The sequence below is a fragment of the Leiobunum rupestre genome, chromosome 8 (assembly GCF_980474605.1).
Source record: "Leiobunum rupestre chromosome 8, qqLeiRupe1.1.hap1, whole genome shotgun sequence".
Classification (NCBI taxonomy): domain Eukaryota; kingdom Metazoa; phylum Arthropoda; class Arachnida; order Opiliones; family Sclerosomatidae; genus Leiobunum; species Leiobunum rupestre.
In genome coordinates this window covers 23,935,688-23,951,459 of record NC_143391.1, presented here as the reverse complement: position 1 = coordinate 23,951,459, position 15,772 = coordinate 23,935,688, and the positions used below count along the sequence as shown (strand labels likewise).

The 15,772-nt window shown below is 39.4% G+C and overlaps 1 pseudogene across 1 annotated transcript; it reads left to right on the top strand.

Moving 5' to 3' along the window:
• The first annotated feature begins 1,411 nt into the window (after positions 1-1,411).
• Positions 1,412-2,851, top strand: LOC149932812 (tubulin alpha-8 chain-like; annotated as a pseudogene). Its single transcript, XR_016472784.1, has 3 exons — positions 1,412-1,938; positions 2,001-2,519; positions 2,570-2,851. The product of XR_016472784.1 is annotated as a tubulin alpha-8 chain-like (transcript).
• Positions 2,852-15,772: the final 12,921 nt, after the last annotated feature.

Here is a 15,772-nt window from a genome sequence, read left to right as displayed (position 1 = left end):
CTAATAAATTTAGTTATTCACACGTGTCTTGCGGAATCAATCGTTTTAAATGCTACAAAATGGCCTTTTCCAACCCTTAAACCAAGAATGTATTTATTTATATTTAGGAAGAATGATTATGTTGTGACAATCGCCGGGCACGTTGAACGCCTTTCCCCCGTCTCGCGCGCGGGGGGGGGGGGGGGGGGACAAAACGTCACCGGCGTTTGATTACCATCGCGTTAGGTGACGTAAATTTTAAGCAACCAATGAAATACCGGGACTATTAGTTTTATTTTAAACGGAGGAGTGTACTGGGGGGACCAACGGGTGGATTGAGAAAGGCTAAAAACCGTCTCGACATAGACATTCTCCCTAGGTAAATACATTATTGCTTAAACTATAGTTCACTCTTAAACTAGTTGTAACTATGGTTTGAAATAACTTACGAACATTAATTTTTTCCACGTTATAAATTCACAACGATCTTTAGAATGACCTCAACGAAAACCCTGCGTTCCTTCAGGGAAGGTAACTTCAACGTTAGGGTCACAGCTAAAACATTTGGTGCTGCGTCACTCTCCATTATTTTTGAGGCGCCAGGCGCGCCTATCTAATGGAATCCGCCATTAGATATGGACCAATTATTATATTTATAATTTTAAATTAATAAGTAAATATCAATCAAGTTTTATATTCTTTACAACCAAACGTTTGATAAATACAACAATATTTAGTTTAGATGACATCTTAACTTAAAACACCCACACTCAGATTCATGATCACTACTCCCGAAAACTTCAAAATCAAACAAAAAATCTTTGTATGTCCGAATCCGACGATTTCTATAAGAAAATAACTATTTTATCTTTTAAATAGCTTAAATAGCTTATCAATGACGAATTTAATGATTAAGATTTGTCTCGATCGGATGATGTTATCTTAGAGCCAAACGACTGTTTTTGTTAATGGCGCCAGTATAGTACTTTCTTATAAAAAAAAACACAACCGAAAAAAAAACAAAATAAAGTGTTCGATTAGAAATTTGGAAAACAAGAACCTGGGACTAGTTACGTAATCAAGCTTTTGATTCGGCTAAAAGGCCAAAATCCCTCTACACGCAAAAAAATACAAAAATCATACAAGTGGCATTGTCTAAATATTTTTTGGTAAATTATTTTTTAATTTGATAAAACTAGGAAGAACAATATAGATAATTCCTTGGCCTTCAAATTTTAGTCGCTTATCACGTTTGCTTATTTTTATCGTGTTCCTACCTTAAAGCAAGGTTAAAAAACCATTAATTAAATGTACAAACAATCGAATTGTATAAAAAAATAAACAATTTTTATTATTGGAAATTGACATACTCGTATATAAGAAGCGACAATTGCATTCCTTCTCAAAGTCAGTTGCATCGTCGTGCGTTAGTCTTTGAGAAACATCATTTGGTAATCATGAGAGAATGCGTTAGCGTACACGTTGGCCAGGCTGGAGTTCAACTCGGAAACTCGTGCTGGGAGTTATAATGCTTAGACCACGGCATCAACAAAGATGGCACCCTCATGGAGAATCGTCCAGCGGCGAAAGACTCCGATTGGCCCACGACGTTCTTCGGCGAAAGCAGCTCGAGACGATTCGTCCCTCGCGCCTTGTTGGTTGACCAAGTGCGAACTGGGCCGTTCAGTAAGCTGTACCACCCGAGCAACTCATCACGGGTAAAGAGGACGCCGCCAACAACTACGCCCGGGGTCATTATACCATCGGTAAAGAGTACTCTGGTCTCGTGTCGGACAAAGCTCGAAAACTTGTAGAACAATGCGATGGGTTGCAAGGGTTCCTAATATTTCGAAGTTTCGGGGGTGGAACCGGGTCCGGATTCGCTTCTTTGCTTATGGAAAAGCTGTCCATGGAATACGGCAAAATGGCCAAGTTGGAATTCGCGATTTACCCTTCACCAAAGGTACATTTTGTTGAAGTAAAACTCTCATTATAAGTAAATAATTGTAACCGATTATCTTTCGGGTCTCGACGGCAGTGGTCGAGCCGTACAACTCGATTTTGACCACCCACACGACCCTGGAATATTCGAGTTGTACCTTCATCGTCGACAATCAGGCCATATTCGACATTTGCAGCAGGAATCTGCCAATGGAGCGTCCCGACTACGTTAGTCTCAATCAGCTGATCGCCCAAGTGGTTTCACGGCGTCTCTGAGATTCGCCGGGTCGCTCAACGTCGACCTCTCAGAATTTCAAACCAACTTAGTTCCGTATCCCCGCATCCACTTTCCGCTTGTCACCTACGCCCCAAATCGTCTCTCGCGATAAAGCGTATCACGAACAATTGTCAGTCATGGACATCACCCGTTACTGTTTCGATCCCAGATGGTCGTGTGTGATCCACGCAGAGGAAAGTATATGGCCTGTTGTATACTTTACCGTGGTGATGTAGTGCCCAAGGATGTAAACCAAGCCATCGCTCAAATAAAGAATAACCGCTCAATTAGATTCGTCGACTGGTGTCCTTCTGGCTTTAAGGTAAGTGCTTTGGCCGTATGGTTTCGTTTAACTGAATCAATTGTTTACAGGTCGGAATTAACTACCAGCCACCGACAGTAATACCAGATGGTCACACCGCCGAAGTGAAGAGGGCAGCTTGTATGCTGGCCAATACCACTTCGATCGTGGAGGCGTTCGCTAGTCTCAATCACAAGTTCGACCTCATGTACGCGAAGCGAGCATTCGTCCATTGGTACGTGGGCGAGGGGATGGAGGAGGGCGAGTTTTCGGAGGCCCGCGAAGATTTGGCGGCGCTGGAGAAAGATTACGAAGAAGTTGGCAGTGATGACCTCGGGGAGGACGAGTACTGAACTTCCGTAGTTGTTGTGTTTCGTTTTGTTTAAATTAAAAATAGAATTAAACCAAAGTTTTTTATTTTTCGAATTGAAATATGCTATTGGTATTCCTTGTCCTGTTATTCTCTGTATTATCGTACCTTCATTGCGGTACTGCAACGAGTGCAGATGCTAGGTGTTACGAATTAAATTAGTAAAACAAATAAATGATTATATACGCTATTTATAAACTATAGTTTTCGGTGTCTTTAGGCCATCAATATTTTTAAATTATAATGTAATTTTTTAAGGTTTTAAGTAAATGTTGTAATTTTTAAAAATTTAATTTGAACATAATTTAACCATTTATAATAAAAAGTACTGCTACTTCATGGAATTTAAAAAATGATTTTATTAAAATAAAATGATTGGGAGCTTTCGGACCGTAGTCCTTCGTCAGCCGCTACAATATTCTGATTAATCAGAAATGTTGTTTTTCTGTCTCACCGTTTTCTCACCAGGTGTCGCAGCGGACGCGCGCTTTTCAATTTACCGAAATTTCTTTATTAAAAATTAACCACTCAATATTTTTTGATGCGGTTTTCGCCATAAATTTTAGTTTTTAACGGGCTATATGGCTATCTAACTGGTTAAAGCTTGACCGTTCCTCTTTAAGTATCTGCTTCCTTAAAGCAATTGACTAGATTCACTGCTTCTAGGGCGGTACAAATTTTTAAACTGCCCAAAAAATAGTACTAAAAATCTTACGGAACGTTCATTTAATTTAATTACATATCTCCCAAACGAACATACGATAATACCAAATATCAGTCTTTTTAACTTAATTCTCATTTATTATTCTAGTTACGTTTCAATCCATGTTTACATTTTGAAGTCATACTTAAAATCTCTTATGTTTTTGTAAGATTTCGATGTTTTTGTTTGAAGACCAAGTTGCCGTATGCATCAACAAAAAAAAACAAACAAATTAAAACGGCTGATATGTTAAAACCTCTGTTCAACTACATTTGGTTTTAGTTTTAGAGATATTTTGATCTAATTTGCATAGAATGGTATGATTGTGATTATAAGAAAAGTTGTTTGTAAATTAAATTTGTAATTTGTTCACGCACTAAACAACAACAATGTGGATCGGTAAGATGGCTTCCTTTTTCATCAAATCTGTTCAAAAGTCTTGGAAATTTAAATATCTTCTTCATCAGTCTAAGAAGTCTGATTCACAATTATGATAATAAGGCTACTATATGGCATATGGGAAGATTTAAATATTTGAAGTTAACAGTTAATTCAATACCGTTCCCTAAGTATGACGGTAAAAATTCGGTTAAAACTAAGATATTTTTCAATTAACCACAAATAACCGCGTATATAACGGATAACGGTTGGATAATGCCGAGCACTAGTTATTTAAAAATGCCTCAGCAAAAACTAATTTAGCTAGTACCAACTTGTTTTTGTTCATGACGTAATATATCAGTGAAAATTGACCTTATTCGATGGAACAAATTTTATTCCTAGGTTCGAGCACGGGTCGAATTGTAGGCGTCATCTGTGGTTTCATGCGATTCCCTCGAAAATTTGGGGGAGGCTGGGGAGGGAGCGAAGTCTGAGGTAAACGTAACATTTGTCTTTAAAGAAATACCTTTGCAAAGCAAAATGCCACGAAATCTGATCAGGAAAATAATGTAAATTCACCGTTCCAGTTAAAGATTTAGATTATATTTCACCTTTCCAAACCGTTGTATTCCAGTTCCCATGTTTGAGGTTTTTTTTCCTTTCAAAATGCTTAGATGGCCAGGTCCGAAAACTGAATTGAATTTTTCAAACTTTTTAGCCCCACCCCATTTCATTGCCCCCCGCAAGTAGGGAATCGAATGTCTCTACCGTCGCCCATTGGGAATTGGTGAGATGTATGGGGCGCCAAACCAGAATAAACGAAATTAATAATCCCGAAGTAGAAGTGATATTGTTTTTCGAAGTAGAAGTGATATTTCTTCCGAAGAAGAAGTGATATTTTTTTCCGAAGTAGAAGTGATATTTTTTTCCGAAGTAGAAGTGACATTTGTTCCGAAGTAGAAGTGAAATTTATGCGAAGTAGAAATGATATTTGTTCCGAAGTAGAAGTGATATTTGTTCCGAAGTAGAAGTGATATTTGTTCCGAAGTAGAAGTGATATTTTTTTCCGAAGTAGAAGTGATATTTTTCTCCGAAGTAGAAGTGATATATTTTCCGAAGTAGAAATAACATTTTTCCGAAGGGAAAGTAACTATTTATTAAGTGATAAAATTGCGGTTTAGTAGATTTATTTGTCATTTCAAGTAGTTAATTGCGAAATTTGTTTGGCGCCCCCATAGAGATGTCCAATCTAGGGTACGTAGTTATAGATTATCTTTGGTTCGAGAGTACGCGCGACAACTTTCTCATTGTCATTGAAACGTTTTATCTGACTCCTATCGGTGAAAAAAATAATTTTTAGAACACTACGAAATCTTTTAAGATTTTTTTTTAATCTATAAATTAAGACGTTTTCCTTAGCAATAAATATAACCTGTATAAAACAAATGTTTTATTTCCTCGCCGGAAATCGAACTTGCGTCAGATGTCGCCACAGCTTTTTCAACGACTATGCATTTGCTGCAAATCTTATCATAGACCTAAATTAGGGCCCCTAAAAGGGCCCTAAACAGAGCTCTACCATAAACGGTAAAATGAGGGCCCTTAATTTTACCGTTTATGGTGGAGCTCTGTTGTTAGTGATTTTTAACGCGGCGGGTAAAGCTGCTTTCATACTTCCCCATCCGAATTAAGGGGTTTATTATAGACTTCTACTTGTAAGTATGGCCACAGCTAACTATAAAAGTTTCGTCTTTAGTCTCGTTCGCATTTCTGCAAAGTCAAGTCTTCGACAAGATTTTTTCTCAAAAAATATTCAAACAATTTTTTTTTAATTTACAGGGTATAAGTCTTAGCTTATGATTTCCTGAATGATGTAATCGAGATAGAACGCGTAGAAGGCTAGAGCCAGGCTCATCTGACTCATCTCTACTATTGGGCTAGGTAGGGCTAAGCACTAGGGCGCCGTTTGACCGTTTATTTTTTGTATAATTTAATTTTAAAGTATTCAATAAAGACCCGGACATTTGAAAAAGGGTGCCTGATATTATTAGCTCAGCCTAGAAGGTAAAGATGGCCGTGGAGGCTAGAACAGGATGGACGATATACCCACTTTCTAGTTTGTTCTTTCGTGTTTTGTATTAAGGCGTAGATAGATGGCGCTAGCGTTTCCTTCGAGTGGCGAAAAAATCAATAAGTCTGGTTGCTTCTCCAGTGTCTCCTTAGTTCTCGAAGCTCGCACCAGGTGCCACTACTTTTGAACTTCATCCTCTCCCCAATTTATACCCTCCCTCCTCCCCTCCCAACCTTTATTTCGTGATTAACATTCATTAAAAAAACTTTTTCACACTTTTGGGTATTACCAGCGTAAAGTTAAGGTGGATCGCGGTTCGGAACCTTTTTCGTAATTTTACCCATTTTTGTCATTGCCGACTTTCTTATACGCTTTGTCGGTTTCAAACGAATATGACACGCAGCGCCTCTCGTGGTAAGATCACGCGTAACTTGGTGAAAAGTTTTTACCCGCCCACATTGAAATTAATGTAAAGTTGGCGATAATTAAACGTTAATTAACCTACCAAATGATATAAGAAATATTCCACTGACAATTTTTCCCGTTTATATGAACTTAAATGTAATATTAAATCGTCTTGAATAATCGTTTATCACTTTATAACATTTAAAAATAATATTTTTAACGCGTCATGTAGATAACCGAACAGCTGCTCGTCTAGGTAAAGTTTGCGTTGTCAACGCGCGTATTAGAAAGCAAAATGAGATTTTAGGAAGTAGGTTGTAATTCGGAACAATATTAATATTTTTCGCGAATTTTGTCATCAGTGAATTATAAATATGACTGGAAATAAGTTTCAAGGTTTATTTAAAAGCTAGTTTCATAACTTTTCACCCATTGGTTCGTTCACAATGTATCTTTAAAGTAGACGAAAATTTGACTCTTGCCCAGCCTGGTTTATTCTAAAGCGTATTTTGAAACTCAAAAACCCGAGTACTATTTTTAAATGATGGTTTGACTAAACGACACACGGACACACCCGTCACACCTTTTCCCCCTTCAACTCCGAGACTAAAAATCACAACCCACACAACGTACACACTGGGTTTCTCTTTGGCTCGTATTGATTAATTTCCTACGTTTGGCCTAGGCTTACATTTTACGAAAGTCATGGATGAAATCGGAAAAAGGATGCCTTATAAAACCCTTAGTACGAGCAAGGTCTAGCATATTTGTCGACAAGTGATGTGCTCTGAAGATATAAGTCCAGTTTATGACGTTTATGGGAATATAATTAGAGATCTTGCTCGTTATTTGATTTCACGACTTGTATGGGCTAGAGCTAGGAGTAACAAACACAGCACTCCACACAAGGAGAACGCAACCCATCAAAAGTCGTGGATTTTCTTGCGTACAATTTTCATTGGTTAGACACTTTAGCGCCTGCTGCCGTCGGAAGGGGAAAATTCGGAAATTGTCTTCCCCCCGCCCGTAAAACGATCAGCGTAAAGGTTCGTCCAATGAAATTTGTACACAACATTGCGTTAGCGTGTTTAAAGGCTAGCTGCGTTCTCCTTGTGTTTGTTGCTAATAGGGCTAGAGTAATATACTGAACCGTCCCTTGGGTAGGGCGAGAGGGGCAGGGGCACAAGGCGCCAAAATGTTAGGGGCGCAAAATTGATGATTTTCATTTAATTTAGATATTGAAAATTTAAAAATTTCTACTTAAGGTTCTGGGGGCGGCATTTTGGTTTTTGGCCCAGGGCGCCATTTGGACTAGGTACGGCTCTGGTACTAATATAGGACGTGACGTTTTTGTTCAACGGACCTTGCCATTCTTAACCGAATGGGTTTTGGGTTAATTTAACAACTTTTTGTTTATAACAATATAAGTCTGGTAACGCCGAGGGTAATGCGAAGCCAAGCTTAGCAGACGAACTTTGGAGAAGATGGAAGAACGGATTTACCTTTTGTGCTGTGTTTATCACTCCTTGGCGTCGTTACCGACTCGCTGAATTGTACATTTTTCGCTGTAGCTCACGAACTATAACAGATTGAAACTTCGCCTTTGAAAGGCCACAATGGGAGCCTAAAGTGAAAATATTTACACAATTTCATTTAAATCGGTTCATTAGTTTTTGCTGTAGCGCGGTATGCGAGGATAAGATGTATGAAGAAGAAGAAAAATTAAGCCTAACTTTGACTCATTATTACCAACATTCGCGTCAACTCTGTTCGGTGGAATTAGTATATGTTTGTTTCGTGCCTGTAACCTTGCAAACAATACATCACTTGTTTTGATATGACCTATAGTGTTTGAGATACGAGGGGTAAAATCGGCTTCATTCTGGTTCGAGATAATATAGCAAGGTCCCTTTGGATTTTGTACACGGTTTTTTGACCATACGGGAATTGAAGAGAAGTTCCGGATCCCTATACGCGATGTCGCTAGTGGTCACTTTTCATAATGTATTGAACGTCTGGAAATAGTTTCCTATCATTTTAGCTAAGAGCAACAAACACAGCACGCCGCACAAGGAGAACGCAACCCGTCAAAAGTAGTGCATTTTCTTGTGTACAATTTTCATTGGTTAGACGCTTTAGCGCCTGCTGCCGTCGGAAGGGGAAAATTCGGAAATTGTCTTCCCCCGTTCCGTAAAACTATCAGCGTAAAGGTTCGTCCAGTGAAATTTGTACACAACATTTCATTTATTCAAGAAATTTACGGAGAACAGCCTAAAAGACCAAGGCTTAGAGACCAGATGTAGATAAGCTAAAATAAAAATTTAATTTGGACGAGAATAAGTTATGCAATATAAATATTAAGAAAAAAATTACAGATAAATTGTTTATCTTGTTATTTTTAACAGTTTTTTGTCTATTCTTTTCTGTGATTTAATATAGAATCGTGGTCTTTATTTTGTTTTTTTAGGGCACCTTGTAAGCAAAACCCAATAAATAAATGGATCATGTTTCAGAATCATGAAACCAGAGTTCATATCAATTAACCACTTGATGTATCGTTGCAATTCCCTTTAACATTTGTCACTTAAGAGAGCAAATTAAAAAAAAAACTGATTTATTTCGCGGTTTTTTTACCTTTAAAGTAATAGGGTCTATAATTGATTTATCGTATTTGATTTGACTAAGACAAAAACATTGATGGTTTATTTAATTTTATTAATTTTATTAATTTCCAGTAAATATTAAGAAGCAATTTTAAGTGAACATGTTTTTAGCCTATTTTTAGTTTTAATTCAACATTTAGGTACATGTTGAAAATCGTTGTTAGAATTATTCAGGTTCTGTTTTTATATTTCAATACTATTTCATGTGAGCATTTAGTGATACTTATAAAGAATAGTTACTGGTGCAGATTTTTTATATCTGCCGTGAGTTTGAATAATTTGAGGTACAAATATTGAAAAAACAATTGTATATGATTGTCATTGGGTCAGACATTTTTATACCGGTGCTCCAAGCGAATCAAAAAGCCTACTACAAAGGTGGTCTCATCATAATACCCTACGCCAGCGTCCACAAGCCCGGACTGGAACTTGTCGAGGTTAACGGTAATAGTGAGTGTAGGGAGCTGTTGGCTCGCGTGGCTTGCAGGGCTTGCCACCACCCTCCTACGCATTGTAACCCGGCTACCTGAATTAAAGGCTTTAAAAGTCGCTCGATGACTTAGGCCTAGGGTGGTGCCTTGGGTATTAGCCGAGCTGATTATTATTAAACAGTCATTAGGTAGCAGAACGCCACTACTGACGGTCGCACCCTCGACTCAAGCCGCTCAACCCAGCAGAAGGTGCTACAATGGGACGACCAACCCCTCACTTCGCACACAGCAGTTGGAATAAGAGCTGATACTATAGCAACTCCAGCCAACACCCTACCTACGTAGGTAGAGAGCCACACCCTTCAGAAAGAGCTCCTAAAGGGGAACGACGGGCACACAGCGGTCCACATAACCCGGCACAACTGGCAACGGAGATCCCGAAGGGCTGCAAAAGACCGGGAAACAGGACTACTGCGCCTCATACGGAGAGCCACCGCCTCACAATCAGGCTTCCCAATCCTCCAAGGCGACCAGTTTGCCTGGACCCTCTCCGTTAGCCTGAGCCGAAGTTCAATTTCCAGCCCATACCTGACCGAAGTCGGAGATGGGACCATTTGATCAGAGCTAACATCTCCCAGTGCACCACCGCACTTATGGGTTACAAGAGCCGGACCCTGACTCCCCGGTAAAGCCACCAGTTATAGCACACTCCGTTAAGGGCCTATATGGGTGGGCCATATAATGGAAAGCAATCGCCAATTTAAATACGTCGCGTCGTCAGGCTTATTGATTTGTGCGTGGGCTATCTGTCCTGAAATAAGTCTGGCCGGCATCGACGTGGCGACCTGGTGCCTACCCGAAAACTGTGCTGTCTTTTTAATATAATTATATTTTAAATACTAAATACTTTTCTCAAAAATTATTAAGTATTTTATTTTAAATAATATTTTCAAACTATTAAGTATTTTATTTTAAATAATATTTTCAAACTATTAAGTATTTTATTTTAAATAATATTTTCAAACTATTAAGTATTTTATTTTAAATAATATTTTCAAACTATTAAGTATTTTATTTTAAATAATATTTTCAAACTATTAAATATTTTATTTTAAATAATATTTTCAAACTATTAAGTATTTTATTTTAAATAATATTTTCAAACTATTAAGTATTTTATTTTAAATAATATTTTCAAACTATTAAGTATTTTATTTTAAATAATATTTTCAAACTATTAAGTATTTTATTTTAAATAATATTTTCAAACTATTAAATATTTTATTTTAAATAATATTTTCAAACTATTAAGTATTTTATTTTAAATAATATTTTCAAACTATTAAGTATTTTATTTTAAATAATATTTTCAAACTATTAAGTATTTGTAGAAATTATGTTTAATTCAGAGAAAACGGCATGGTATTAGAAGATAAAACTTATTTTATACAAGACGTTTCGAGCCGAGGCTCTTCTTCAGTCGTTCGTTAGTTTTAATTTAAACTAACGAACGACTGAAGAAGAGCCTCGGCTCGAAACGTCTTGTATAATATAGTATTTGGTTTTAAATACTAAATACTTTTCTCAAAAAATATTTAGTATTTTGTTTTAAATACTTTTCTCAATAAATATTCAGGTTTTTTTTCTAATACCGATAATTTAGTATTTACCGAACACTGAAATTCGGGGGATTTCCCTCTTCAATTTCAAATTTAACCGGGCACTGTGCGCCATCTATACGCTTTCTTTGATTTTCCGATGTATTAAACTACTTCCAAAAAAATTTGTAGTTTAGAACTATGAAATATATCGGAGACATAATTTCGAGTAAGTTATATTGAAGCCCTAATTAAGTCATTTCGGAAAACTCCCTAAAGGAGATGGCGCTAATGTCGACGATAAATTCGAACTTATATAATAACAAGTTTGCCAAGAGCGAAAATAGTATTTCGTTCCCGTAGTGTCTGAGCGGGAATTTGAGGGCCGCGGATAAAATGTGCACTAGCTGAACTAAAATTAGTTCAATATAACAACGTGCTGAGTGTCCAATGTACTGGCGGAAAAAGACCAACACCGTATATGAAATGTGCAATTAATTCCAAAAATGCAATATAGAAATTGCTGATGATGTGGCTCTTTCAGGGGCTATATGCTCACTGCAGGACTGCTCTTCCCTTAAAAATGACCTGGATAGAATCCATAATTGGAGCATAGCTTGGAAGCTTCCACTCAACGTTTCCAAGTGTGCAGTCCTGTCTCTCCGTAGACAAGGCCGGCCTGTAACTAATGCCGTTTCCACCCTTGATGGATCCTCTCTCAGCGTTACCTCGGAGTGGTCATCACTGACACTCTGGAATGGATCACCCACATAGATCGAGTTACCTCTCAGGCTGCGAAAGCTTTTGGGTTTATTCGGTGGCACCTTGCGCATTGCTCCTTCGCCACAAAAACTCTATGGGTCCAAACTTACGTTCTCCTCATCTTAGAGTACTGCTCGGCAGTATGGTCCCCCAACAATACCAGCGACATTCATTCTATCGAAATGATCCAACGGCGTGCCCCGCGCTTTGGGGCTAATGTGGGCTTCTCGTGGAGCATCAGCGTGACTCGATCGAGTCCTGACAAATTTCAACTGGACTACCCTTGCCGCTCGTAGACGTGTTAGGCGGCTCACCCTAGTGAGTAGTGTCATTCACAAAACGTGCGGTGCTCTGGTCCCCTTATCCCGTGCTATTGCTCCTTGGCGCCGACCCCCGAGGGGGTGCGGGACAACATCCCTCGTTTTATCAGGCTTCCACCTAGCTTCTCGGAGGCACTCTCCCTTCATCTGTCCGGGACTGGAATTCTCCCGGAGCACCTGAAAGCTATCCCCCTCAGTTCCCAGTTCCGGAAGGAACTCACTGTATTTCTCGATATTTCTATGTAATTTCCATTTTTTGTACTAATTCTGTGTGTCTCGACGTGATGGGTCTCGAACTCTTTGTCGGGCAAATGAACGAATTTAAGAACTTAGATTACGTACACACACGTTGTCGTAAACAGCGAAATAAAAGACGCGAACTTTTCCGACATAAAAACCGGTAAACCTTTTTCCTCTTATTTCAAAACAGAACTGGCCGTTAATTTATTTTTACACGCGCAAAAAATAACACCTTTTTTAACAGCAACCAAAAACTCACTTTCACGCGCGCGTGCGCTATATAAACATTTGAAAACGAATATAGGTACCTGTACTATACAAAATTACGATGTGTACAACCGAACATTCCGCCCGCCTTGAAATAACGAATTTCAAATGAGATAGTAAAAGTCCGAAAAGTTACATTTGCATACATAAATAACCCTTAGTAAACAGTTTGAATACAATTAAAATCAGTCTAGTGGTAACTGCCATAATTTAACTACGGGTCTTTTCAGTGATTTGTCAGAGGTTCTGACAGTTACGACGCGAACTTGATTGTCTTGTCCTGGATGAAGTTCAGTGATTCTTGCCATTCTCCACTTGGTTGGAGGAAAATCTTCATCTTTGAGCAAGACCAAGTCGCCGACTCGTAGATTCGGTTTTGGTGTAGTCCACTTTGGACGTTGTAGAAGGCGAGAGAGGAATTCATTTCGCCAACGGTTCCAAACGTGCTGCAGTACTTGTTGGCCCAATTGCCAACGTGACAGGCGGTTGACGTTTTCAGAAGTGAGATCGGGTTCGGGTATTGCGGTGAGCGCATCTCCGATTAGGAAATGTCCAGGTGTCAACGCATTGAAGTCGTTTGGATCCGAGCTTAACGCCGTTAAAGGACGTGATTTTAAGCAAGCTTCGATTTGGCAAAGAAGCGTTTGCATTTCTTCAAAGTTTAGAACCATGGTGCCAAGAACTCGTTTCAGATGATACTTGACGGACTTCACCCCGGCTTCCCAGAGGCCTCCAAAATGTGGCGCTGCAGGCGGGTTGAAGTGCCAATTAATTCCTTCGTCTGCGAGACATCGTGATACTTGATCGTTGTTGTTTGTAGAGACTATGAATTTGATGAATGTTTTCATCTCTCGATCGGCTCCTGTAAAGTTGGTTCCACAGTCGCTGTAAATGTCGGCGCATTTTCCTCGTCGAGCAACAAAGCGTTTCAATGCTGCCAGAAATGCTTCGGTGGTCATGTCACTGACAAGTTCAAGATGAATTGATCTTGTGGTAAAGCAAGCGAAGACGGCAATGTATCCCTTAAACCTGAGGTGACTTCGTCCCTTCATTAGTTTAAGGGTAAATGGTCCTGCGTAGTCGACTCCACACTTCAAAAATGGCCGAGCAGGATTTACTCTCGCTGGTGGTAAATCGCCCATAAGTTGCTTTACAGTGACTGCCTGCTGTCGTACACATGAAACACATCTTCTGATATGGAAACGTATGGCATCACGAAGACCGACGATCCAATAACGTTTCTGTAAGACAGAAGTTGGTAGTTGAGCACCTCCGTGAAAATGTTTTTCGTGCTCGTGTTGTATTAGAAGTTCTGTTAATTTGCTCTGTCTCGGTAACAGTGCCGGATGCCTTTGTTCGTTGGAGTGGCAAAGTCTGCCACCAACTCTAAGAATCCCATCTTGATCGATGTACGGACGCATCGAAAGGATTTTACTTTTCCGTGGTAATTCCTTGTTTTGTTTAAGGCAAGCTATCTCTTCGTTAAAACTGTTGCTTTGGACGACCCGAATCCAATGGGATAGCGCCTTATCGTTCTCTTCCTTCGATAAAGGTCCAGTAATCCTCAATTCTGTCGCATTTCGCGAATTGAAGACAAAACGTAGAATGTAGGCGGTGATATGAATGAGTTTTTTAAGCGCTGAAAATTTGGAAAGGAGCGTGAAATCCATTTGATGATGTGTTACTAACGAAATAATTCGTCTTTCCTCGGATAAACATTCATTTGGCTCTGAGAGTTCATGTAGTTCTTGCGTTGTTGCGGCGAAAATAAGGCACTGCGGTCCATGCCACCAGAGACCATGATTTCCCAGTTCGCTAGCGGATATTCCTCGAGAAGCGCAATCTGCAGGGTTGCTATCTCCTGAAATGTGATGCCATTGCGCTCTCGGTAGTTTCTCGTGGATTTCTGACACTCGATTGGCTACGAACGTTTTCCAACGTTGCGGTGGAGCTTTCAACCAAGCTAGGACGATTGTTGAGTCCGACCAGCAATGAACATCAGCTATATCCAATCTCAATGACTCCCTGATCAGTTGAATCAGAGAAGCCAAAAGTAATGCACCAGATAATTCCAGTCTCGGAAGTGTGATTTGTTTGAGCGGAGCGACTCTTGTTTTCGCAGCGATCAGTTGTATTTTGATTTGTCCGTTGTTATTCACCGTCTTCAGGTATACGGCAGCTGCGTACGCTTTCTCCGATGCGTCACAAAATCCATGCAGGCTAATGTCTGTAGCATTAGCTTGCGAAATGTGCCGTTGAACCGTAATGTTTTCAATTTCTGTTAAATCGGTTCGAAACGACCTCCATTTAGCTTCAAGTGGTTGGGGAAGTTGCTCATCCCAATTCAATTTTAGCTGCCACATTTCCTGTAACATCAGTTTCGCTCGAACGGTTACTGGTGCCAACAGTCCCAGAGGATCGAATATCCTTGCTGTATCCGAAAGAATCGTACGTTTAGTGATTGAACTTCTTGACGCTGGAGAAGTAACCATAAACGAGAAATTATCAGCCGAAGGAGTCCAATATAGGCCGAGAGTCTTGACTGATTCGTCGTTCTCGATGCATAGTGGCTTTTGTAAATCCTTCATGTTGGCTGGTAGTGTATCCAATAATGCAGCTTCATTCGACGCCCATTTCCTTATTTCAAATCCTGCTTGAGATGTAGCTTGAATGATTTCTGACTGAAGTCTTAAAACGTTCTCAATCGTTTCGTCGCCTGTCATTAGATCGTCCATGTAGAAGTCATTTTGTAAAGCCGAAGATGCCAACGGAAGTGTCTCTTTCACGTCATGGCCGAGTTGCTTCAAGACTTTAGTTGCTAGGTATGGCGCTGATGCGGTTCCATATGTAACCGTTAGCAAACGGTATTCGAGCAAGTGTTCGTGTGAGTTGTTTCGCCAAACAATTCTTTGAAGATCGGAGTCGTCTGGATGTACTCTAATTTGACGAAACATTTTGGCAAGGTCTGCTTTCATTACAATGCAATGTTGACGAAAGCGAATAAGGAGGTTGACCAAATCATCTTGAAGTTTTGGCCCCACTAGCAGATGATCGTTTAGGGAA